This window comes from Salvelinus fontinalis, unplaced genomic scaffold (assembly GCF_029448725.1).
Source record: "Salvelinus fontinalis isolate EN_2023a unplaced genomic scaffold, ASM2944872v1 scaffold_0188, whole genome shotgun sequence".
Lineage (NCBI taxonomy): Eukaryota > Metazoa > Chordata > Actinopteri > Salmoniformes > Salmonidae > Salvelinus > Salvelinus fontinalis.
Window position 1 is genome coordinate 195,882 of NW_026600397.1, and position 26,314 is coordinate 222,195.

The window sequence follows — 26,314 nt, forward strand, 5'->3', positions numbered from 1 at the left end:
ACTACAACCCAGTAGGATCTCTCTACTTACCCTGGGACCTCCTACAACCCAGTAGGGTCTCTCTACTTACCCTTGGACCTCCTACAACCCAGTAGGATCTCTCTACTTACCCTGGGACCTCCTACAACCCAGTAGGATCTTTCTACTTACCCTGCGACCTCCTACAACCCAGTAGGATCTCTCTACTTACCCTGGGACCTCCTACAACCCAGTAGGGTCTCTCTACTTACCCTGAGACCTCCTACAACCCAGTAGGGTCTCTCTACTTACCCTGGGACCTCCTACAACCCAGTAGGATCTCTCTACTTACCCTGGGACCTCCTACAACCCAGTAGGGTCTCTCTACTTACCCTTGGACCTCCTACAACCCAGTAGGATCTCTCTACTTACCCTGGGACCTCCTACAACCCAGTAGGATCTCTCTACTTACCCTGGGACCTCCTACAACCCAGTAGGATCTCTCTGCTTATCCTGGGACCTACTACAACCCAGTAGGATCTCTCTACTTACCCTGGGACCTCCTACAACCCAGTAGGGTCTCTCTACTTACCCTTGGACCTCCTACAACCCAGTAGGATCTCTCTACTTACCCTGGGACCTCCTACAACCCAGTAGGGTCTCTCTGCTTATCCTGGGACCTCCTACAACCCAGTAGGATCTCTCTACTTACCCTGGGACCTCCTACAACCCAGTAGGGTCTCTCTGCTTATCCTGGGACCTCCTACAACCCAGTAGGATCTCTCTACTTACCCTGGGACCTCCTACAACCCAGTAGGATCTCTCTACTTATCCTGGGATCTACTACAACCCAGTAGGATCTCTCTACGTACCCTGGGACCTCCTACAACCCAGTAGGGTCTCTCTACTTACCCTTGGACCTCCTACAACCCAGTAGGATCTCTCTACTTACCCTGGGACCTCCTACAACCCAGTAGGATCTCTCTACTTACCCTGGGACCTCCTACAACCCAGTAGGATCTCTCTGCTTATCCTGGGACCTACTACAACCCAGTAGGATCTCTCTACTTACCCTGGGACCTCCTACAACCCAGTAGGATTTCTCTACTTATCCTGGGACCTACTACAACCCAGTAGGATCACTCTACTTACCCTGGGACCTCCTACAACCCAGTAGGGTCTCTCTACTTACCCTTGGACCTCCTACAACCCAGTAGGATCTCTCTACTTATCCTGGGACCTACTACAACCCAGTAGGATCTCTCTACTTACCCTGGGACCTCCTACAACCCAGTAGGGTCTCTCTACTTACCCTTGGACCTCCTACAACCCAGTAGGATCTCTCTACTTACCCTGGGACCTCCTACAACCCAGTAGGATCTTTCTACTTACCCTGCGACCTCCTACAACCCAGTAGGATCTCTCTACTTACCCTGGGACCTCCTACAACCCAGTAGGGTCTCTCTACTTACCCTGAGACCTCCTACAACCCAGTAGGGTCTCTCTACTTACCCTGGGACCTCCTACAACCCAGTAGGATCTCTCTACTTACCCTGGGACCTCCTACAACCCAGTAGGGTCTCTCTACTTACCCTTGGACCTCCTACAACCCAGTAGGATCTCTCTACTTACCCTGGGACCTCCTACAACCCAGTAGGATCTCTCTACTTACCCTGGGACCTCCTACAACCCAGTAGGATCTCTCTGCTTATCCTGGGACCTACTACAACCCAGTAGGATCTCTCTACTTACCCTGGGACCTCCTACAACCCAGTAGGGTCTCTCTACTTACCCTTGGACCTCCTACAACCCAGTAGGATCTCTCTACTTACCCTGGGACCTCCTACAACCCAGTAGGGTCTCTCTGCTTACCCTGGGACCTCCTACAACCCAGTAGGATTTCTCTACTTATCCTGGGACCTACTACAACCCAGTAGGATCACTCTACTTACCCTGGGACCTCCTACAACCCAGTAGGGTCTCTCTACTTACCCTTGGACCTCCTACAACCCAGTAGGATCTCTCTACTTATCCTGGGACCTACTACAACCCAGTAGGATCTCTCTACTTACCCTGGGACCTCCTACAACCCAGTAGGGTCTCTCTACTTACCCTTGGACCTCCTACAACCCAGTAGGATCTCTCTACTTACCCTGGGACCTCCTACAACCCAGTAGGATCTTTCTACTTACCCTGCGACCTCCTACAACCCAGTAGGATCTCTCTACTTACCCTGGGACCTCCTACAACCCAGTAGGGTCTCTCTACTTACCCTGAGACCTCCTACAACCCAGTAGGGTCTCTCTACTTACCCTGGGACCTCCTACAACCCAGTAGGGTCTCTCTACTTATCCTGGGACCTCCTACAACCCAGTAGGATCTCTCTACTTACACAGGGACCTCCTACAACCCAGTAGGATCTCTCTGCTTACCCTGGGACCTACTACAACCCAGTAGGATCTCTCTACTTACCCTGGGACCTCCTACAACCCAGTAGGATTTCTCTACTTATCCTGGGACCTACTACAACCCAGTAGGATCTCTCTACTTACCCTGGGACCTCCTACAACCCAGTAGGGTCTCTCTACTTACCCTTGGACCTCCTACAACCCAGTAGGATCTCTCTACTTACACTGGGACCTCCTACAACCCAGTAGGATCTCTCTACTTACCCTGCGACCTCCTACAACCCAGTAGGATCTCTCTACTTACCCTGGGACCTCCTACAACCCAGTAGGGTCTCTCTACTTACCCTGAGACCTCCTACAACCCAGTAGGGTCTCTCTACTTACCCTGGGACCTCCTACAACCCAGTAGGGTCTCTCTACTTACCCTGGGACCTCCTACAACCCAGTAAGATTTCTCTACTTACCCTGAGACCTCCTACAACCCAGTAGGGTCTCTCTACTTACCCTGGGACCTCCTACAACCCAGTAGGATCTCTATACTTACCCTGGGACCTCCTACAACCCAGTAGGGTCTCTCTACTTACCCTTGGACCTCCTACAACCCAGTAGGATCTCTCTACTTACCCTGGGACCTCCTACAACCCAGTAGGATCTCTCTACTTACCCTGCGACCTCCTACAACCCAGTAGGATCTCTCTACTTACCCTGGGACCTCCTACAACCCAGTAAGATCTCTCTACTTATCCTGGGATCTACTACAACCCAGTAGGATCTCTCTACTTACCCTGGGACCTCCTACAACCCAGTAGGGTCTCTCTACTTACCCTTGGACCTCCTACAACCCAGTAGGATCTCTCTACTTACCCTGGGACCTCCTACAACCCAGTAGGATCTCTCTACTTACCCTGGGACCTCCTACAACCCAGTAGGATCTCTCTGCTTATCCTCGGACCTACTACAACCCAGTAGGATCTCTCTACTTACCCTGGGACCTCCTACAACCCAGTAGGATTTCTCTACTTATCCTGGGACCTACTACAACCCAGTAGGATCACTCTACTTACCCTGGGACCTCCTACAACCCAGTAGGGTCTCTCTACTTACCCTTGGACCTCCTACAACCCAGTAGGATCTCTCTACTTATCCTGGGACCTACTACAACCCAGTAGGATCTCTCTACCTACCCTGGGACCTCCTACAACCCAGTAGGGTCTCTCTACTTACCCTTGGACCTCCTACAACCCAGTAGGATCTCTCTACTTACCCTGGGACCTCCTACAACCCAGTAGGATCTTTCTACTTACCCTGCGACCTCCTACAACCCAGTAGGATCTCTCTACTTACCCTGGGACCTCCTACAACCCAGTAGGGTCTCTCTACTTACCCTGAGACCTCCTACAACCCAGTAGGGTCTCTCTACTTACCCTGGGACCTCCTACAACCCAGTAGGGTCTCTCTACTTATCCTGGGACCTCCTACAACCCAGTAGGATCTCTCTACTTACCCTGGGACCTCCTACAACCCAGTAGGATTTCTCTACTTATCCTGGGACCTACTACAACCCAGTAGGATCTCTCTACTTACCCTGGGACCTCCTACAACCCAGTAGGGTCTCTCTACTTACCCTTGGACCTCCTACAACCCAGTAGGATCTCTCTACTTACCCTGGGACCTCCTACAACCCAGTAGGATCTCTCTACTTACCCTGCGACCTCCTACAACCCAGTAGGATCTCTCTACTTACCCTGGGACCTCCTACAACCCAGTAGGGTCTCTCTACTTACCCTGAGACCTCCTACAACCCAGTAGGGTCTCTCTACTTACCCTGGGACCTCCTACAACCCAGTAGGATCTCTCTACTTACCCTGAGACCTCCTACAACCCAGTAGGGTCTCTCTACTTACCCTGGGACCTCCTACAACCCAGTAGGATCTCTCTACTTACCCTGGGACCTCCTACAACCCAGTAGGGTCTCTCTACTTACCCTTGGACCTCCTACAACCCAGTAGGATCTCTCTACTTACCCTGGGACCTCCTACAACCCAGTAGGATCTCTCTACTTACCCTGGGACCTCCTACAACCCAGTAGGATCTCTCTGCTTATCCTGGGACCTACTACAACCCAGTAGGATCTCTCTACTTACCCTGGGACCTCCTACAACCCAGTAGGATCTCTCTACTTATCCTGGGACCTACTACAACCCAGTAGGATCTCTCTACTTACCCTGGGACCTCCTACAACCCAGTAGGATCTCTCTACTTACCCTGGGACCTCCTACAACCCAGTAGGATCTCTCTACTTACCCTGCGACCTCCTACAACCCAGTAGGATCTCTCTACTTACCCTGGGACCTCCTACAACCCAGTAGGGTCTCTCTACTTACCCTGAGACCTCCTACAACCCAGTAGGGTCTCTCTACTTACCCTGGGACCTCCTACAACCCAGTAGGGTCTCTCTACTTACCCTGGGACCTCCTACAACCCAGTAGGATCTCTCTACTTACCCTGAGACCTCCTACAACCCAGTAGGGTCTCGCTACTTACCCTGGGACCTCCTACAACCCAGTAGGATCTCTCTACTTACCCTGGGACCTCCTACAACCCAGTAGGGTCTCTCTACTTACCCTTGGACCTCCTACAACCCAGTAGGATCTCTCTACTTACCCTGGGACCTCCTACAACCCAGTAGGATCTCTCTACTTACCCTGGGACCTCCTACAACCCAGTAGGATCTCTCTGCTTATCCTGGGACCTACTACAACCCAGTAGGATCTCTCTACTTACCCTGGGACCTCCTACAACCCATTAGGGTCTCTCTACTTACCCTTGGACCTCCTACAACCCAGTAGGATCTCTCTACTTACCCTGGGACCTCCTACAACCCAGTAGGGTCTCTCTACTTACCCTTGGACCTCCTACAACCCAGTAGGATCTCTCTACTTACCCTGGGACCTCCTACAACCCAGTAGGATCTCTCTACTTACCCTGGGACCTCCTACAACCCAGTAGGATCTCTCTGCTTATCCTGGGACCTACTACAACCCAGTAGGATCTCTCTACTTACCCTGGGACATCCTACAACCCAGTAGGATCTCTCTACTTATCCTGGGACCTACTACAACCCAGTAGGATCTCTCTACTTACCCTGGGACCTCCTACAACCCAGTAGGGTCTCTCTACTTACCCTTGGACCTCCTACAACCCAGTAGGATCTCTCTACTTACCCTGGGACCTCCTACAACCCAGTAGGATCTCTCTACTTACCCTGCGACCTCCTACAACCCAGTAGGATCTCTCTACTTACCCTGGGACCTCCTACAACCCAGTAAGATCTCTCTACTTATCCTGGGATCTACTACAACCCAGTAGGATCTCTCTACTTACCCTGGGACCTCCTACAACCCAGTAGGGTCTCTCTACTTACCCTTGGACCTCCTACAACCCAGTAGGATCTCTCTACTTACCCTGGGACCTCCTACAACCCAGTAGGATCTCTCTACTTACCCTGGGACCTCCTACAACCCAGTAGGATCTCTCTGCTTATCCTGGGACCTACTACAACCCAGTAGGATCTCTCTACTTACCCTGGGACCTCCTACAACCCAGTAGGATTTCTCTACTTACCCTTGGACCTCCTACAACCCAGTAGGATCTCTCTACTTATCCTGGGACCTACTACAACCCAGTAGGATCTCTCTACTTACCCTGGGACCTCCTACAACCCAGTAGGGTCTCTCTACTTACCCTTGGACCTCCTACAACCCAGTAGGATCTCTCTACTTACCCTGGGACCTCCTACAACCCAGTAGGATCTTTCTACTTACCCTGCGACCTCCTACAACCCAGTAGGATCTCTCTACTTACCCTGGGACCTCCTACAACCCAGTAGGGTCTCTCTACTTACCCTGAGACCTCCTACAACCCAGTAGGGTCTCTCTACTTACCCTGGGACCTCCTACAACCCAGTAGGGTCTCTCTACTTATCCTGGGACCTCCTACAACCCAGTAGGATCTCTCTACTTACCCTGGGACCTCCTACAACCCAGTAGGATCTCTCTGCTTATCCTGGGACCTCCTACAACCCAGTAGGATCTCTCTACTTACCCTGGGACCTCCTACAACCCAGTAGGATCTCTCTACTTATCCTGGGACCTACTACAACCCAGTAGGATCTCTCTACTTACCCTGGGACCTCCTACAACCCAGTAGGGTCTCTCTACTTACCCTTGGACCTACTACAACCCAGTAGGATCTCTCTACTTACCCTGGGACCTCCTACAACCCAGTAGGATCTCTCTACATACCCTGGGACCTCCTACAACCCAGTAGGATCTCTCTGCTTATCCTGGGACCTACTACAACCCAGTAGGATCTCTCTACTTACCCTGGGACCTCCTACAACCCAGTAGGATTTCTCTACTTATCCTGGGACCTACTACAACCCAGTAGGATCTCTCTACTTACCCTGGGACCTCCTACAACCCAGTAGGGTCTCTCTACTTACCCTTGGACCTCCTACAACCCAGTAGGATCTCTCTACTTACCCTGGGACCTCCTACAACCCAGTAGGATCTCTCTACTTACCCTGCGACCTCCTACAACCCAGTAGGATCTCTCTACTTACCCTGGGACCTCCTACAACCCAGTAGGGTCTCTCTACTTACCCTGAGACCTCCTACAACCCAGTAGGGTCTCTCTACTTACCCTGGGACCTCCTACAACCCAGTAGGGTCTCTCTACTTACCCTGGGACCTCCTACAACCCAGTAGGATCTCTCTACTTACCCTGAGACCTCCTACAACCCAGTAGGGTCTCTCTACTTACCCTGGGACCTCCTACAACCCAGTAGGATCTCTCTACTTACCCTGGGACCTCCTACAACCCAGTAGGGTCTCTCTACTTACCCTTGGACCTCCTACAACCCAGTAGGATCTCTCTACTTACCCTGGGACCTCCTACAACCCAGTAGGATCTCTCTACTTACCCTGGGACCTCCTACAACCCAGTAGGATCTCTCTGCTTATCCTGGGACCTACTACAACCCAGTAGGATCTCTCTACTTACCCTGGGACCTCCTACAACCCAGTAGGATCTCTCTACTTATCCTGGGACCTACTACAACCCAGTAGGATCTCTCTACTTACCCTGGGACCTCCTACAACCCAGTAGGGTCTCTCTACTTACCCTTGGACCTCCTACAACCCAGTAGGATCTCTCTACTTACCCTGGGACCTCCTACAACCCAGTAGGATCTCTCTACTTACCCTGCGACCTCCTACAACCCAGTAGGATCTCTCTACTTACCCTGGGACCTCCTACAACCCAGTAGGGTCTCTCTACTTACCCTGGGACCTCCTACAACCCAGTAGGGTCTCTCTACTTACCCTGGGACCTCCTACAACCCAGTAGGGTCTCTCTACTTACCCTGGGACCTCCTACAACCCAGTAGGATCTCTCTACTTACCCTGAGACCTCCTACAAACCAGTAGGGTCTCTCTACTTACCCTGGGACCTCCTACAACCCAGTAGGGTCTCTCTACTTACCCTGGGACCTCCTACAACCCAGTAGGATCTCTCTACTTACCATGGGACCTCCTACAACCCAGTAGGATCTCTCTACTTACCCTGAGACCTCCTACAACCCAGTAGGGTCTCTCTACTTACCCTGGGACCTCCTACAACCCAGTAGGGTCTCTCTACTTACCCTGGGACCTCCTACAACCCAGTAGGATCTCTCTACTTACCCTGGGACCTCCTACAACCCAGTAGGATCTCTCTACTTACCCTGGGACCTCCTACAACCCAGTAGGGTCTCTCTACTTACCCTGGGACCTCCTACAACCCAGTAGGATCTCTCTACTTACCCTGGGACCTCCTACAACCCCGTAGGGTCTCTCTACTTACCCTGGGACCTCCTAAAACCCAGTAGGATCTCTCTACAAACCCTGGGACCTCCTACAACCCAGTAGGGTCTCTCTGCTTACCCTGGGACCTCCTACAAACCAGTAGGATCTCTCTGCTTATCCTGGGACCTACTACAACCCAGTAGGATCTCTCTACTTACCCTGGGACCTCCTACAACCCAGTAGGATTTCTCTACTTATCCTGGGACCTACTACAACCCAGTAGGATCTCTCTACTTACCCTGGGACCTCCTACAACCCAGTAGGGTCTCTCTACTTACCCTTGGACCTCCTACAACCCAGTAGGATCTCTCTACTTACCCTGGGACCTCCTACAACCCAGTAGGATCTCTCTACTTACCCTGCGACCTCCTACAACCCAGTAGGATCTCTCTACTTACCCTGGGACCTCCTACAACCCAGTAGGGTCTCTCTACTTACCCTGAGACCTCCTACAACCCAGTAGGGTCTCTCTACTTACCCTGGGACCTCCTACAACCCAGTAGGGTCTCTCTACTTACCCTGGGACCTCCTACAACCCAGTAGGATCTCTCTACTTACCCTGAGACCTCCTACAACCCAGTAGGGTCTCTCTACTTACCCTGGGACCTCCTACAACCCAGTAGGATCTCTCTACTTACCCTGGGACCTCCTACAACCCAGTAGGGTCTCTCTACTTACCCTTGGACCTCCTACAACCCAGTAGGATCTCTCTACTTACCCTGGGACCTCCTACAACCCAGTAGGATCTCTCTACTTACCCTGGGACCTCCTACAACCCAGTAGGATCTCTCTGCTTATCCTGGGACCTACTACAACCCAGTAGGATCTCTCTACTTACCCTGGGACCTCCTACAACCCAGTAGGATCTCTCTACTTATCCTGGGACCTACTACAACCCAGTAGGATCTCTCTACTTACCCTGGGACCTCCTACAACCCAGTAGGGTCTCTCTACTTACCCTTGGACCTCCTACAACCCAGTAGGATCTCTCTACTTACCCTGGGACCTCCTACAACCCAGTAGGATCTCTCTACTTACCCTGCGACCTCCTACAACCCAGTAGGATCTCTCTACTTACCCTGGGACCTCCTACAACCCAGTAGGGTCTCTCTACTTACCCTGGGACCTCCTACAACCCAGTAGGGTCTCTCTACTTACCCTGGGACCTCCTACAACCCAGTAGGGTCTCTCTACTTACCCTGGGACCTCCTACAACCCAGTAGGATCTCTCTACTTACCCTGAGACCTCCTACAAACCAGTAGGGTCTCTCTACTTACCCTGGGACCTCCTACAACCCAGTAGGGTCTCTCTACTTACCCTGGGACCTCCTACAACCCAGTAGGATCTCTCTACTTACCATGGGACCTCCTACAACCCAGTAGGATCTCTCTACTTACCCTGAGACCTCCTACAACCCAGTAGGGTCTCTCTACTTACCCTGGGACCTCCTACAACCCAGTAGGGTCTCTCTACTTACCCTGGGACCTCCTACAACCCAGTAGGATCTCTCTACTTACCCTGGGACCTCCTACAACCCAGTAGGATCTCTCTACTTACCCTGGGACCTCCTACAACCCAGTAGGGTCTCTCTACTTACCCTGGGACCTCCTACAACCCAGTAGGATCTCTCTACTTACCCTGGGACCTCCTACAACCCCGTAGGGTCTCTCTACTTACCCTGGGACCTCCTAAAACCCAGTAGGATCTCTCTACAAACCCTGGGACCTCCTACAACCCAGTAGGGTCTCTCTGCTTACCCTGGGACCTCCTACAAACCAGTAGGATCTCTCTGCTTACCCTGGGACCTCCTACAACCCAGTAGGACCTCTCTACTTATCCTGGGACCTCCTACAACCCAGTAGGATCTCTCTACTTACCCTGGGACCTCCTACAACCCAGTAGGGTCTCTCTACTTACCCTGGGACCTCCTACAACACAGTAGGGTCTCTCTGCTTACCCTGGGACCTCCTACAACCCAGTAGGATCTCTCTACTTACCCTGGGACCTCCTACAACCCAGTAGGGTCTCTCTACTTACCCTGGGACCTCCTACAACACAGTAGGGTCTCTCTGCTTACCCTGGGACCTCCTACAACCCAGTAGGATATCTCTACTTACCCTGGGACCTCCTACAACCCAGTAGGGGCTCTCTACTTACCCTGGGACCTCCTACAACCCAGTAGGGTCTCTCTACTTACCCTGGGACCTCCTACAACCCAGTAGGATCTCTCTACTTACCCTGGGACCTCCTACAACCCAGTAGGATCTCTCTACTTACCCTGGGACCTCCTACAACCCAGTAGGGTCTCTCTACTTACCCTGGGACCTCCTACAAACCAGTATGGTCTCTACTTACCCTGGGACCTCCTACAACCCAGTAGAGGCACTCTGCTTACCCTGGGACCTCCTACAACACAGTAGAGTCTCTCTACTTACCCTAGGACCTCCTACAACCCAGTAGGGTCTCTCTGCTTACCCTTGGACCTCCTACAACCCAGTAGGGTCTCTCTACTTACCCTGGGACCTCCTACAACCCAGTAGGGTCTCTCTGCTTACCCTGGGACCTCCTACAACCCAGTAGGGGCTCTCTGCTTACCCTGGGACCTCCTACAACCCAGTAGGGGCACTCTGCTTACCCTGGGACCTCCTACAACCCAGTAGGGTGTCTCTACTTACCCTGGGACCTCCTACAACACAGTAGGGTCTCTCTGCTTACCCTGGGACCTCCTACAACCCAGTAGGGTCTCTCTACTTACCCTTACCCCTAAGGACTGTGGTTAAGTTGCCTGTTACAAGACATTGTTCCACGATGTACCACAAAGTCTAGATAGTGATAGGGGAACACACTTCACCTCAAAGATAACGAAAGAACTGTATGACATTATGCAAATTCAGAGGAATTTGCATGTACCGTTTACCAGATAGTTCTGGACCTGTAGAACTCTACAATGACGTTCTGAAAAATTAACTGGCAAAAATATGTGCTCAATCAGGACTTAGCTGGGTGGATTCTCTACCCATAGATATGTACTCAACCAGGACTTACCTGGTTGGATTCTCTACCCATAGATATGTACTCAACCAGGACTAACATGGGTGGATTCTCTACCCATAGATATGTACTCAACCAGGACTTAACTGGGTGGATGCTCTACCCATAGATAAAACCGCATTTTCAGTGTTTGCATTGAACTTAAATGTTTGGCTTTCAATACCAAAATCTTCATTCAACATCCTGACACTGTCAAGTGTAAGTTTTTGTTGTGCTATGCAATGCTGTCTGCGTCCTCAGAATTAATATGTACCCTAAATATATTTGTAGTTTTACCCTGCGACCTCCTACAACCCAGTAGGGTCTCTCTACTTACCCTGGGACCTCCTACAACCCAGTAGGGTCTCTCTACTTACCCTGGGACCTCCTACAACCCAGTAGGGTCTCTCTACTTACCCTGGGACTCTCCTACAACCCAGTAGGATCTCTCTACTTACCCTGGGACCTCCTACAACACAGTAGGGTCTCTCTACTTACCCTGGGACCTCCTACAACCCAGTAGGATCTCTCTACTTACCCTGGGACCTCCTACAACCCAGTAGTATCTCTCTGCTTACCCTGGGACCTCCTACAACCCAGTAGGGGCTCTCTACTTACCCTGGGACCTCCTACAACCCAGTAGGATCTCTCTACTTATCCTGGGACCTACTACAACCCAGTAGGATCTCTCTACTTACCCTGGGACCTCCTACAACCCAGTAGGGTCTCTCTACTTACCCTTGGACCTCCTACAACCCAGTAGGATCTCTCTACTTACCCTGGGACCTCCTACAACCCAGTAGGATCTCTCTACTTACCCTGCGACCTCCTACAACCCAGTAGGATCTCTCTACTTACCCTGGGACCTCCTACAACCCAGTAGGGTCTCTCTACTTACCCTTGGACCTCCTACAACCCAGTAGGATCTCTCTACTTACCCTGGGACCTCCTACAACCCAGTAGGATCTCTCTACTTACCCTGCGACCTCCTACAACCCAGTAGGATCTCTCTACTTACCCTGGGACCTCCTACAACCCAGTAGGGTCTCTCTACTTACCCTGAGACCTCCTACAACCCAGTAGGGTCTCTCTACTTACCCTGGGACCTCCTACAACCCAGTAGGGTCTCTCTACTTACCCTGGGACCTCCTACAACCCAGTAGGATCTCTCTACTTACCCTGAGACCTCCTACAACCCAGTAGGGTCTCTCTACTTACCCTGGGACCTCCTACAACCCAGTAGGGTCTCTCTACTTACCCTGGGACCTCCTACAACCCAGTAGGATCTCTCTACTTACCATGGGACCTCCTACAACCCAGTAGGATCTCTCTACTTACCCTGAGACCTCCTACAACCCAGTAGGGTCTCTCTACTTACCCTGGGACCTCCTACAACCCAGTAGGGTCTCTCTACTTACCCTGGGACCTCCTACAACCCAGTAGGATCTCTCTACTTACCCTGGGACCTCCTACAACCCAGTAGGATCTCTCTACTTACCCTGGGACCTCCTACAACCCAGTAGGGTCTCTCTACTTACCCTGGGACCTCCTACAACCCAGTAGGATCTCTCTACTTACTCTGGGACCTCCTACAACCCCGTAGGGTCTCTCTACTTACCCTGGGACCTCCTAAAACCCAGTAGGATCTCTCTACAAACCCTGGGACCTCCTACAACCCAGTAGGGTCTCTCTGCTTACCCTGGGACCTCCTACAAACCAGTAGGATCTCTCTGCTTATCCTGGGACCTCCTACAACCCAGTAGGATCTCTCTACTTACCCTGGGACCTCCTACAACCCAGTAGGATCTCTCTACTTACCCTGGGACCTCCTACAACCCAGTAGGGTCTCTCTACTTACCCTGGGACCTCCTAAAACCCAGTAGGATCTCTCTACAAACCCTGGGACCTCCTACAACCCAGTAGGGTCTCTCTGCTTACCCTGGGACCTCCTACAAACCAGTAGGATCTCTCTGCTTACCCTGGGACCTCCTACAACACAGCAGGACCTCTCTACTTATCCTGGGACCTCCTACAACCCAGTAGGATCTCTCTACTTACCCTGGGACCTCCTACAACCCAGTAGGGTCTCTCTACTTACCCTGGGACCTCCTACAACACAGTAGGGTCTCTCTGCTTACCCTGGGACCTCCTACAACCCAGTAGGATATCTCTACTTACCCTGGGACCTCCTACAACCCAGTAGGGGCTCTCTGCTTACCCTGGGACCTCCTACAACCCAGTAGGATCTCTCTGCTTACCCTGGGACCTCCTACAACCCAGTAGGATCTCTCTACTTACCCTGGGATCTCCTACAACCCAGTAGGGTCTCTCTACTTACCCTGGGACCTCCTACAACCCAGTAGGGTCTCTCTACTTACCTTGGGACCTCCTACAACCCAGTAGGGTCTCTCTACTTACCCTGGGACCTCCTACAACCCAGTACGATCTCTCTGCTTATCCTGGGACCTCCTACAACCCAGTATGGGCTCTCTACTTACCCTGGGACCTCCTACAACCAAGTAGGATCTCTCTACTTACCATGGGACCTCCTACAACCCAGTAGGATCTCTCTACTTACCCTGAGACCTCCTACAACCCAGTAGGGTCTCTCTACTTACCCTGGGACCTCCTACAACCCAGTAGGGTCTCTCTACTTACCCTGGGACCTCCTACAACCCAGTAGGATCTCTCTACTTACCCTGGGACCTCCTACAACCCAGTAGGATCTCTCTACTTACCCTGGGACCTCCTACAACCCAGTAGGGTCTCTCTACTTACCCTGGGACCTCCTACAACCCAGTAGGATCTCTCTACTTACTCTGGGACCTCCTACAACCCCGTAGGGTCTCTCTACTTACCCTGGGACCTCCTAAAACCCAGTAGGATCTCTCTACAAACCCTGGGACCTCCTACAACCCAGTAGGGTCTCTCTGCTTACCCTGGGACCTCCTACAAACCAGTAGGATCTCTCTGCTTACCCTGGGACCTCCTACAACCCAGTAGGACCTCTCTACTTATCCTGGGACCTCCTACAACCCAGTAGGATCTCTCTACTTACCCTGGGACCTCCTACAACCCAGTAGGGTCTCTCTACTTACCCTGGGACCTCCTACAACACAGTAGGGTCTCTCTGCTTACCCTGGGACCTCCTACAACCCAGTAGGATATCTCTACTTACCCTGGGACCTCCTACAACCCAGTAGGGGCTCTCTACTTACCCTGGGACCTCCTACAACCCAGTAGGGTCTCTCTACTTACCCTGGGACCTCCTACAACCCAGTAGGATCTCTCTACTTACCCTGGGACCTCCTACAACCCAGTAGGATCTCTCTACTTACCCTGGGACCTCCTACAACCCAGTAGGGTCTCTCTACTTACCCTGGGACCTCCTACAACCCAGTAGGATCTCTCTACTTACCCTGGGACCTCCTACAACCCAGTAGGGTCTCTCTACTTACCCTGGGACCTCCTAAAACCCAGTAGGATCTCTCTACAAACCCTGGGACCTCCTACAACCCAGTAGGGTCTCTCTGCTTACCCTGGGACCTCCTACAAACCAGTAGGATCTCTCTGCTTACCCTGGGACCTCCTACAACACAGTAGGACCTCTCTACTTATCCTGGGACCTCCTACAACCCAGTAGGATCTCTCTACTTACCCTGGGACCTCCTACAACCCAGTAGGGTCTCTCTACTTACCCTGGGACCTCCTACAACACAGTAGGGTCTCTCTGCTTACCCTGGGACCTCCTACAACCCAGTAGGATATCTCTACTTACCCTGGGACCTCCTACAACCCAGTAGGGGCTCTCTGCTTACCCTGGGACCTCCTACAACCCAGTAGGATCTCTCTGCTTACCCTGGGACCTCCTACAACCCAGTAGGATCTCTCTACTTACCCTGGGATCTCCTACAACCCAGTAGGGTCTCTCTACTTACCCTGGGACCTCCTACAACCCAGTAGGGTCTCTCTACTTACCTTGGGACCTCCTACAACCCAGTAGGGTCTCTCTACTTACCCTGGGACCTCCTACAACCCAGTACGATCTCTCTGCTTATCCTGGGACCTCCTACAACCCAGTATGGGCTCTCTACTTACCCTGGGACCTCCTACAACCAAGTAGGATCTCTCTACTTACCCTGGGACCTCCTACAACCCAGTAGGATCTCTCTACTTACCCTGAGACCTCCTACAACCCAGTAGGGTCTCTCTACTTACCCTGGGACCTCCTACAACCCAGTAGGGTCTCTCTACTTACCCTGGGACCTCCTACAACCCAGTAGGATCTCTCTACTTACCCTGGGACCTCCTACAACCCAGTAGGATCTCTCTACTTACCCTGGGACCTCCTACAACCCAGTAGGGTCTCTCTACTTACCCTGGGACCTCCTACAACCCAGTAGGATCTCTCTACTTACTCTGGGACCTCCTACAACCCCGTAGGGTCTCTCTACTTACCCTGGGACCTCCTAAAACCCAGTAGGATCTCTCTACAAACCCTGGGACCTCCTACAACCCAGTAGGGTCTCTCTGCTTACCCTGGGACCTCCTACAAACCAGTAGGATCTCTCTGCTTACCCTGGGACCTCCTACAACCCAGTAGGACCTCTCTACTTATCCTGGGACCTCCTACAACCCAGTAGGATCTCTCTACTTACCCTGGGACCTCCTACAACCCAGTAGGGTCTCTCTACTTACCCTGGGACCTCCTACAACACAGTAGGGTCTCTCTGCTTACCCTGGGACCTCCTACAACCCAGTAGGATATCTCTACTTACCCTGGGACCTCCTACAACCCAGTAGGGGCTCTCTACTTACCCTGGGACCTCCTACAACCCAGTAGGGTCTCTCTACTTACCCTGGGACCTCCTACAACCCAGTAGGATCTCTCTACTTACCCTGGGACCTCCTACAACCCAGTAGGATCTCTCTACTTACCCTGGGACCTCCTACAACCCAGTAGGATCTCTCTGCTTACCCTGGGACCTCCTACAACCCAGTAGGACCTCTCTACTTATCCTGGGACCTCCTACAACCCAGTAGGATCTCTCTACTTACCCTGGGACCTCCTACAACCCAGTAGGGTCTCTCTACTTACCCTGGGACCTCCTACAACACAGTAGGGTCTCTCTGCTTACCCTGGGACCTCCTACAACCCAGTAGGATCTCTCTACTTACCCTGGGACCTCCTACAACCCAGTAGGGTCTCTCTACTTACCCTGGGACCTCCTACAACACAGTAGGGTCTCTCTGCTTACCCTGGGACCTCCTACAACCCAGTAGGATATCTCTACTTACCCTGGGACCTCCTACAACCCAGTAGGGGCTCTCTACTTACCCTGGGACCTCCTACAACCCAGTAGGGTCTCTCTACTTACCCTGGGACCTCCTACAACCCAGTAGGATCTCTCTACTTACCCTGGGACCTCCTACAACCCAGTAGGATCTCTCTACTTACCCTGGGACCTCCTACAACCCAGTAGGGTCTCTCTACTTACCCTGGGACCTCCTACAAACCAGTATGGTCTCTACTTACCCTGGGACCTCCTACAACCCAGTAGAGGCACTCTGCTTACCCTGGGACCTCCTACAACACAGTAGAGTCTCTCTACTTACCCTAGGACCTCCTACAACCCAGTAGGGTCTCTCTGCTTACCCTTGGACCTCCTACAACCCAGTAGGGTCTCTCTACTTACCCTGGGACCTCCTACAACCCAGTAGGGTCTCTCTGCTTACCCTGGGACCTCCTACAACCCAGTAGGGGCTCTCTGCTTACCCTGGGACCTCCTACAACCCAGTAGGGGCACTCTGCTTACCCTGGGACCTCCTACAACCCAGTAGGGTGTCTCTACTTACCCTGGGACCTCCTACAACACAGTAGGGTCTCTCTGCTTACCCTGGGACCTCCTACAACCCAGTAGGGTCTCTCTACTTACCCTTACCCCTAAGGACTGTGGTTAAGTTGCCTGTTACAAGACATTGTTCCACGATGTACCACAAAGTCTAGATAGTGATAGGGGAACACACTTCACCTCAAAGATAACGAAAGAACTGTATGACATTATGCAAATTCAGAGGAATTTGCATGTACCGTTTACCAGATAGTTCTGGACCTGTAGAACTCTACAATGACGTTCTGAAAAATTAACTGGCAAAAATATGTGCTCAATCAGGACTTAGCTGGGTGGATTCTCTACCCATAGATATGTACTCAACCAGGACTTACCTGGTTGGATTCTCTACCCATAGATATGTACTCAACCAGGACTAACATGGGTGGATTCTCTACCCATAGATATGTACTCAACCAGGACTTAACTGGGTGGATGCTCTACCCATAGATAAAACCGCATTTTCAGTGTTTGCATTGAACTTAAATGTTTGGCTTTCAATACCAAAATCTTCATTCAACATCCTGACACTGTCAAGTGTAAGTTTTTGTTGTGCTATGCAATGCTGTCTGCGTCCTCAGAATTAATATGTACCCTAAATATATTTGTAGTTTTACCCTGCGACCTCCTACAACCCAGTAGGGTCTCTCTACTTACCCTGGGACCTCCTACAACCCAGTAGGGTCTCTCTACTTACCCTGGGACCTCCTACAACCCAGTAGGGTCTCTCTACTTACCCTGGGACTCTCCTACAACCCAGTAGGATCTCTCTACTTACCCTGGGACCTCCTACAACACAGTAGGGTCTCTCTACTTACCCTGGGACCTCCTACAACCCAGTAGGATCTCTCTACTTACCCTGGGACCTCCTACAACCCAGTAGTATCTCTCTGCTTACCCTGGGACCTCCTACAACCCAGTAGGGGCTCTCTACTTACCCTGGGACCTCCTACAACCCAGTAGGATCTCTCTACTTATCCTGGGACCTACTACAACCCAGTAGGATCTCTCTACTTACCCTGGGACCTCCTACAACCCAGTAGGGTCTCTCTACTTACCCTTGGACCTCCTACAACCCAGTAGGATCTCTCTACTTACCCTGGGACCTCCTACAACCCAGTAGGATCTCTCTACTTACCCTGCGACCTCCTACAACCCAGTAGGATCTCTCTACTTACCCTGGGACCTCCTACAACCCAGTAGGGTCTCTCTACTTACCCTTGGACCTCCTACAACCCAGTAGGATCTCTCTACTTACCCTGGGACCTCCTACAACCCAGTAGGATCTCTCTACTTACCCTGCGACCTCCTACAACCCAGTAGGATCTCTCTACTTACCCTGGGACCTCCTACAACCCAGTAGGGTCTCTCTACTTACCCTGAGACCTCCTACAACCCAGTAGGGTCTCTCTACTTACCCTGGGACCTCCTACAACCCAGTAGGGTCTCTCTACTTACCCTGGGACCTCCTACAACCCAGTAGGATCTCTCTACTTACCCTGAGACCTCCTACAACCCAGTAGGGTCTCTCTACTTACCCTGGGACCTCCTACAACCCAGTAGGGTCTCTCTACTTACCCTGGGACCTCCTACAACCCAGTAGGATCTCTCTACTTACCATGGGACCTCCTACAACCCAGTAGGATCTCTCTACTTACCCTGAGACCTCCTACAACCCAGTAGGGTCTCTCTACTTACCCTGGGACCTCCTACAACCCAGTAGGGTCTCTCTACTTACCCTGGGACCTCCTACAACCCAGTAGGATCTCTCTACTTACCCTGGGACCTCCTACAACCCAGTAGGATCTCTCTACTTACCCTGGGACCTCCTACAACCCAGTAGGGTCTCTCTACTTACCCTGGGACCTCCTACAACCCAGTAGGATCTCTCTACTTACTCTGGGACCTCCTACAACCCCGTAGGGTCTCTCTACTTACCCTGGGACCTCCTAAAACCCAGTAGGATCTCTCTACAAACCCTGGGACCTCCTACAACCCAGTAGGGTCTCTCTGCTTACCCTGGGACCTCCTACAAACCAGTAGGATCTCTCTGCTTATCCTGGGACCTCCTACAACCCAGTAGGATCTCTCTACTTACCCTGGGACCTCCTGCAACCCAGTAGGATCTCTCTACTTACCCTGGGACCTCCTACAACCCAGTAGGGTCTCTCTACTTACCCTGGGACCTCCTAAAACCCAGTAGGATCTCTCTACAAACCCTGGGACCTCCTACAACCCAGTAGGGTCTCTCTGCTTACCCTGGGACCTCCTACAAACCAGTAGGATCTCTCTGCTTACCCTGGGACCTCCTACAACACAGCAGGACCTCTCTACTTATCCTGGGACCTCCTACAACCCAGTAGGATCTCTCTACTTACCCTGGGACCTCCTACAACCCAGTAGGGTCTCTCTACTTACCCTGGGACCTCCTACAACACAGTAGGGTCTCTCTGCTTACCCTGGGACCTCCTACAACCCAGTAGGATATCTCTACTTACCCTGGGACCTCCTACAACCCAGTAGGGGCTCTCTGCTTACCCTGGGACCTCCTACAACCCAGTAGGATCTCTCTGCTTACCCTGGGACCTCCTACAACCCAGTAGGATCTCTCTACTTACCCTGGGATCTCCTACAACCCAGTAGGGTCTCTCTACTTACCCTGGGACCTCCTACAACCCAGTAGGGTCTCTCTACTTACCTTGGGACCTCCTACAACCCAGTAGGGTCTCTCTACTTACCCTGGGACCTCCTACAACCCAGTACGATCTCTCTGCTTATCCTGGGACCTCCTACAACCCAGTATGGGCTCTCTACTTACCCTGGGACCTCCTACAACCAAGTAGGATCTCTCTACTTACCATGGGACCTCCTACAACCCAGTAGGATCTCTCTACTTACCCTGAGACCTCCTACAACCCAGTAGGGTCTCTCTACTTACCCTGGGACCTCCTACAACCCAGTAGGGTCTCTCTACTTACCCTGGGACCTCCTACAACCCAGTAGGATCTCTCTACTTACCCTGGGACCTCCTACAACCCAGTAGGATCTCTCTACTTACCCTGGGACCTCCTACAACCCAGTAGGGTCTCTCTACTTACCCTGGGACCTCCTACAACCCAGTAGGATCTCTCTACTTACTCTGGGACCTCCTACAACCCCGTAGGGTCTCTCTACTTACCCTGGGACCTCCTAAAACCCAGTAGGATCTCTCTACAAACCCTGGGACCTCCTACAACCCAGTAGGGTCTCTCTGCTTACCCTGGGACCTCCTACAAACCAGTAGGATCTCTCTGCTTACCCTGGGACCTCCTACAACCCAGTAGGACCTCTCTACTTATCCTGGGACCTCCTACAACCCAGTAGGATCTCTCTACTTACCCTGGGACCTCCTACAACCCAGTAGGGTCTCTCTACTTACCCTGGGACCTCCTACAACACAGTAGGGTCTCTCTGCTTACCCTGGGACCTCCTACAACCCAGTAGGATATCTCTACTTACCCTGGGACCTCCTACAACCCAGTAGGGGCTCTCTACTTACCCTGGGACCTCCTACAACCCAGTAGGGTCTCTCTACTTACCCTGGGACCTCCTACAACCCAGTAGGATCTCTCTACTTACCCTGGGACCTCCTACAACCCAGTAGGATCTCTCTACTTACCCTGGGACCTCCTACAACCCAGTAGGGTCTCTCTACTTACCCTGGGACCTCCTACAACCCAGTAGGATCTCTCTACTTACCCTGGGACCTCCTACAACCCAGTAGGGTCTCTCTACTTACCCTGGGACCTCCTAAAACCCAGTAGGATCTCTCTACAAACCCTGGGACCTCCTACAACCCAGTAGGGTCTCTCTGCTTACCCTGGGACCTCCTACAAACCAGTAGGATCTCTCTGCTTACCCTGGGACCTCCTACAACACAGTAGGACCTCTCTACTTATCCTGGGACCTCCTACAACCCAGTAGGATCTCTCTACTTACCCTGGGACCTCCTACAACCCAGTAGGGTCTCTCTACTTACCCTGGGACCTCCTACAACACAGTAGGGTCTCTCTGCTTACCCTGGGACCTCCTACAACCCAGTAGGATATCTCTACTTACCCTGGGACCTCCTACAACCCAGTAGGGGCTCTCTGCTTACCCTGGGACCTCCTACAACCCAGTAGGATCTCTCTGCTTACCCTGGGACCTCCTACAACCCAGTAGGATCTCTCTACTTACCCTGGGATCTCCTACAACCCAGTAGGGTCTCTCTACTTACCCTGGGACCTCCTACAACCCAGTAGGGTCTCTCTACTTACCTTGGGACCTCCTACAACCCAGTAGGGTCTCTCTACTTACCCTGGGACCTCCTACAACCCAGTACGATCTCTCTGCTTATCCTGGGACCTCCTACAACCCAGTATGGGCTCTCTACTTACCCTGGGACCTCCTACAACCAAGTAGGATCTCTCTACTTACCCTGGGACCTCCTACAACCCAGTAGGATCTCTCTACTTACCCTGAGACCTCCTACAACCCAGTAGGGTCTCTCTACTTACCCTGGGACCTCCTACAACCCAGTAGGGTCTCTCTACTTACCCTGGGACCTCCTACAACCCAGTAGGATCTCTCTACTTACCCTGGGACCTCCTACAACCCAGTAGGATCTCTCTACTTACCCTGGGACCTCCTACAACCCAGTAGGGTCTCTCTACTTACCCTGGGACCTCCTACAACCCAGTAGGATCTCTCTACTTACTCTGGGACCTCCTACAACCCCGTAGGGTCTCTCTACTTACCCTGGGACCTCCTAAAACCCAGTAGGATCTCTCTACAAACCCTGGGACCTCCTACAACCCAGTAGGGTCTCTCTGCTTACCCTGGGACCTCCTACAAACCAGTAGGATCTCTCTGCTTACCCTGGGACCTCCTACAACCCAGTAGGACCTCTCTACTTATCCTGGGACCTCCTACAACCCAGTAGGATCTCTCTACTTACCCTGGGACCTCCTACAACCCAGTAGGGTCTCTCTACTTACCCTGGGACCTCCTACAACACAGTAGGGTCTCTCTGCTTACCCTGGGACCTCCTACAACCCAGTAGGATATCTCTACTTACCCTGGGACCTCCTACAACCCAGTAGGGGCTCTCTACTTACCCTGGGACCTCCTACAACCCAGTAGGGTCTCTCTACTTACCCTGGGACCTCCTACAACCCAGTAGGATCTCTCTACTTACCCTGGGACCTCCTACAACCCAGTAGGATCTCTCTACTTACCCTGGGACCTCCTACAACCCAGTAGGATCTCTCTGCTTACCCTGGGACCTCCTACAACCCAGTAGGATCTCTCTACTTACCCTGGGATCTCCTACAACCCAGTAGGGTCTCTCTACTTACCCTGGGACCTCCTACAACCCAGTAGGGTCTCTCTACTTACCTTGGGACCTCCTACAACCCAGTAGGGTCTCTCTACTTACCCTGGGACCTCCTACAACCCAGTACGATCTCTCTGCTTATCCTGGGACCTCCTACAACCCAGTATGGGCTCTCTACTTACCCTGGGACCTCCTACAACCAAGTAGGATCTCTCTACTTACCATGGGACCTCCTACAACCCAGTAGGATCTCTCTACTTACCCTGAGACCTCCTACAACCCAGTAGGGTCTCTCTACTTACCCTGGGACCTCCTACAACCCAGTAGGGTCTCTCTACTTACCCTGGGACCTCCTACAACCCAGTAGGATCTCTCTACTTACCCTGGGACCTCCTACAACCCAGTAGGATCTCTCTACTTACCCTGGGACCTCCTACAACCCAGTAGGGTCTCTCTACTTACCCTGGGACCTCCTACAACCCAGTAGGATCTCTCTACTTACTCTGGGACCTCCTACAACCCCGTAGGGTCTCTCTACTTACCCTGGGACCTCCTAAAACCCAGTAGGATCTCTCTACAAACCCTGGGACCTCCTACAACCCAGTAGGGTCTCTCTGCTTACCCTGGGACCTCCTACAAACCAGTAGGATCTCTCTGCTTACCCTGGGACCTCCTACAACCCAGTAGGACCTCTCTACTTATCCTGGGACCTCCTACAACCCAGTAGGATCTCTCTACTTACCCTGGGACCTCCTACAACCCAGTAGGGTCTCTCTACTTACCCTGGGACCTCCTACAACACAGTAGGGTCTCTCTGCTTACCCTGGGACCTCCTACAACCCAGTAGGATATCTCTACTTACCCTGGGACCTCCTACAACCCAGTAGGGGCTCTCTACTTACCCTGGGACCTCCTACAACCCAGTAGGGTCTCTCTACTTACCCTGGGACCTCCTACAACCCAGTAGGATCTCTCTACTTACCCTGGGACCTCCTACAACCCAGTAGGATCTCTCTACTTACCCTGGGACCTCCTACAACCCAGTAGGGTCTCTCTACTTACCCTGGGACCTCCTACAACCCAGTAGGATCTCTCTACTTACCCTGGGACCTCCTACAACCCAGTAGGGTCTCTCTACTTACCCTGGGACCTCCTAAAACCCAGTAGGATCTCTCTACAAACCCTGGGACCTCCTACAACCCAGTAGGGTCTCTCTGCTTACCCTGGGACCTCCTACAAACCAGTAGGATCTCTCTGCTTACCCTGGGACCTCCTACAACACAGTAGGACCTCTCTACTTATCCTGGGACCTCCTACAACCCAGTAGGATCTCTCTACTTACCCTGGGACCTCCTACAACCCAGTAGGATCTCTCTACTTACCCTGGGACCTCCTACAACCCAGTAGGATCTCTCTACTTACCCTGGGACCTCCTACAACCCAGTAGGGTCTCTCTACTTACCCTGGGACCTCCTACAACCCAGTAGGATCTCTCTACTTACTCTGGGACCTCCTACAACCCCGTAGGGTCTCTCTACTTACCCTGGGACCTCCTAAAACCCAGTAGGATCTCTCTACAAACCCTGGGACCTCCTACAACCCAGTAGGGTCTCTCTGCTTACCCTGGGACCTCCTACAAACCAGTAGGATCTCTCTGCTTACCCTGGGACCTCCTACAACCCAGTAGGACCTCTCTACTTATCCTGGGACCTCCTACAACCCAGTAGGATCTCTCTACTTACCCTGGGACCTCCTACAACCCAGTAGGGTCTCTCTACTTACCCTGGGACCTCCTACAACACAGTAGGGTCTCTCTGCTTACCCTGGGACCTCCTACAACCCAGTAGGATATCTCTACTTACCCTGGGACCTCCTACAACCCAGTAGGGGCTCTCTACTTACCCTGGGACCTCCTACAACCCAGTAGGGTCTCTCTACTTACCCTGGGACCTCCTACAACCCAGTAGGATCTCTCTACTTACCCTGGGACCTCCTACAACCCAGTAGGATCTCTCTACTTACCCTGGGACCTCCTACAACCCAGTAGGATCTCTCTGCTTACCCTGGGACCTCCTACAACCCAGTAGGATCTCTCTACTTACCCTGGGATCTCCTACAACCCAGTAGGGTCTCTCTACTTACCCTGGGACCTCCTACAACCCAGTAGGGTCTCTCTACTTACCTTGGGACCTCCTACAACCCAGTAGGGTCTCTCTACTTACCCTGGGACCTCCTACAACCCAGTACGATCTCTCTGCTTATCCTGGGACCTCCTACAACCCAGTATGGGCTCTCTACTTACCCTGGGACCTCCTACAACCAAGTAGGATCTCTCTACTTACCATGGGACCTCCTACAACCCAGTAGGATCTCTCTACTTACCCTGAGACCTCCTACAACCCAGTAGGGTCTCTCTACTTACCCTGGGACCTCCTACAACCCAGTAGGGTCTCTCTACTTACCCTGGGACCTCCTACAACCCAGTAGGATCTCTCTACTTACCCTGGGACCTCCTACAACCCAGTAGGATCTCTCTACTTACCCTGGGACCTCCTACAACCCAGTAGGGTCTCTCTACTTACCCTGGGACCTCCTACAACCCAGTAGGATCTCTCTACTTACTCTGGGACCTCCTACAACCCCGTAGGGTCTCTCTACTTACCCTGGGACCTCCTAAAACCCAGTAGGATCTCTCTACAAACCCTGGGACCTCCTACAACCCAGTAGGGTCTCTCTGCTTACCCTGGGACCTCCTACAAACCAGTAGGATCTCTCTGCTTACCCTGGGACCTCCTACAACCCAGTAGGACCTCTCTACTTATCCTGGGACCTCCTACAACCCAGTAGGATCTCTCTACTTACCCTGGGACCTCCTACAACCCAGTAGGGTCTCTCTACTTACCCTGGGACCTCCTACAACACAGTAGGGTCTCTCTGCTTACCCTGGGACCTCCTACAACCCAGTAGGATATCTCTACTTACCCTGGGACCTCCTACAACCCAGTAGGGGCTCTCTACTTACCCTGGGACCTCCTACAACCCAGTAGGGTCTCTCTACTTACCCTGGGACCTCCTACAACCCAGTAGGATCTCTCTACTTACCCTGGGACCTCCTACAACCCAGTAGGATCTCTCTACTTACCCTGGGACCTCCTACAACCCAGTAGGGTCTCTCTACTTACCCTGGGACCTCCTACAACCCAGTAGGATCTCTCTACTTACCCTGGGACCTCCTACAACCCAGTAGGGTCTCTCTACTTACCCTGGGACCTCCTAAAACCCAGTAGGATCTCTCTACAAACCCTGGGACCTCCTACAACCCAGTAGGGTCTCTCTGCTTACCCTGGGACCTCCTACAAACCAGTAGGATCTCTCTGCTTACCCTGGGACCTCCTACAACACAGTAGGACCTCTCTACTTATCCTGGGACCTCCTACAACCCAGTAGGATCTCTCTACTTACCCTGGGACCTCCTACAACACAGTAGGGTCTCTCTGCTTACCCTGGGACCTCCTACAACCCAGTAGGATCTCTCTGCTTGTCCTGGGACCTCCTACAACCCAGTATGGGCTCTCTTCTTACCCTGGGACCTCCTACAACACAGCAGCGTCTCTCTACTTACCCTGGGACCTCCTATAACCCAGTAGGGTCTCTCTACTTACCATGGGACCTCCTACAAACCAGTAGGGTCTCTACTTACCCTGGGACCTCCTACAACCCAGTAGAGGTACTCTGCTTACCCTGGGACCTCCTACAACACAGTA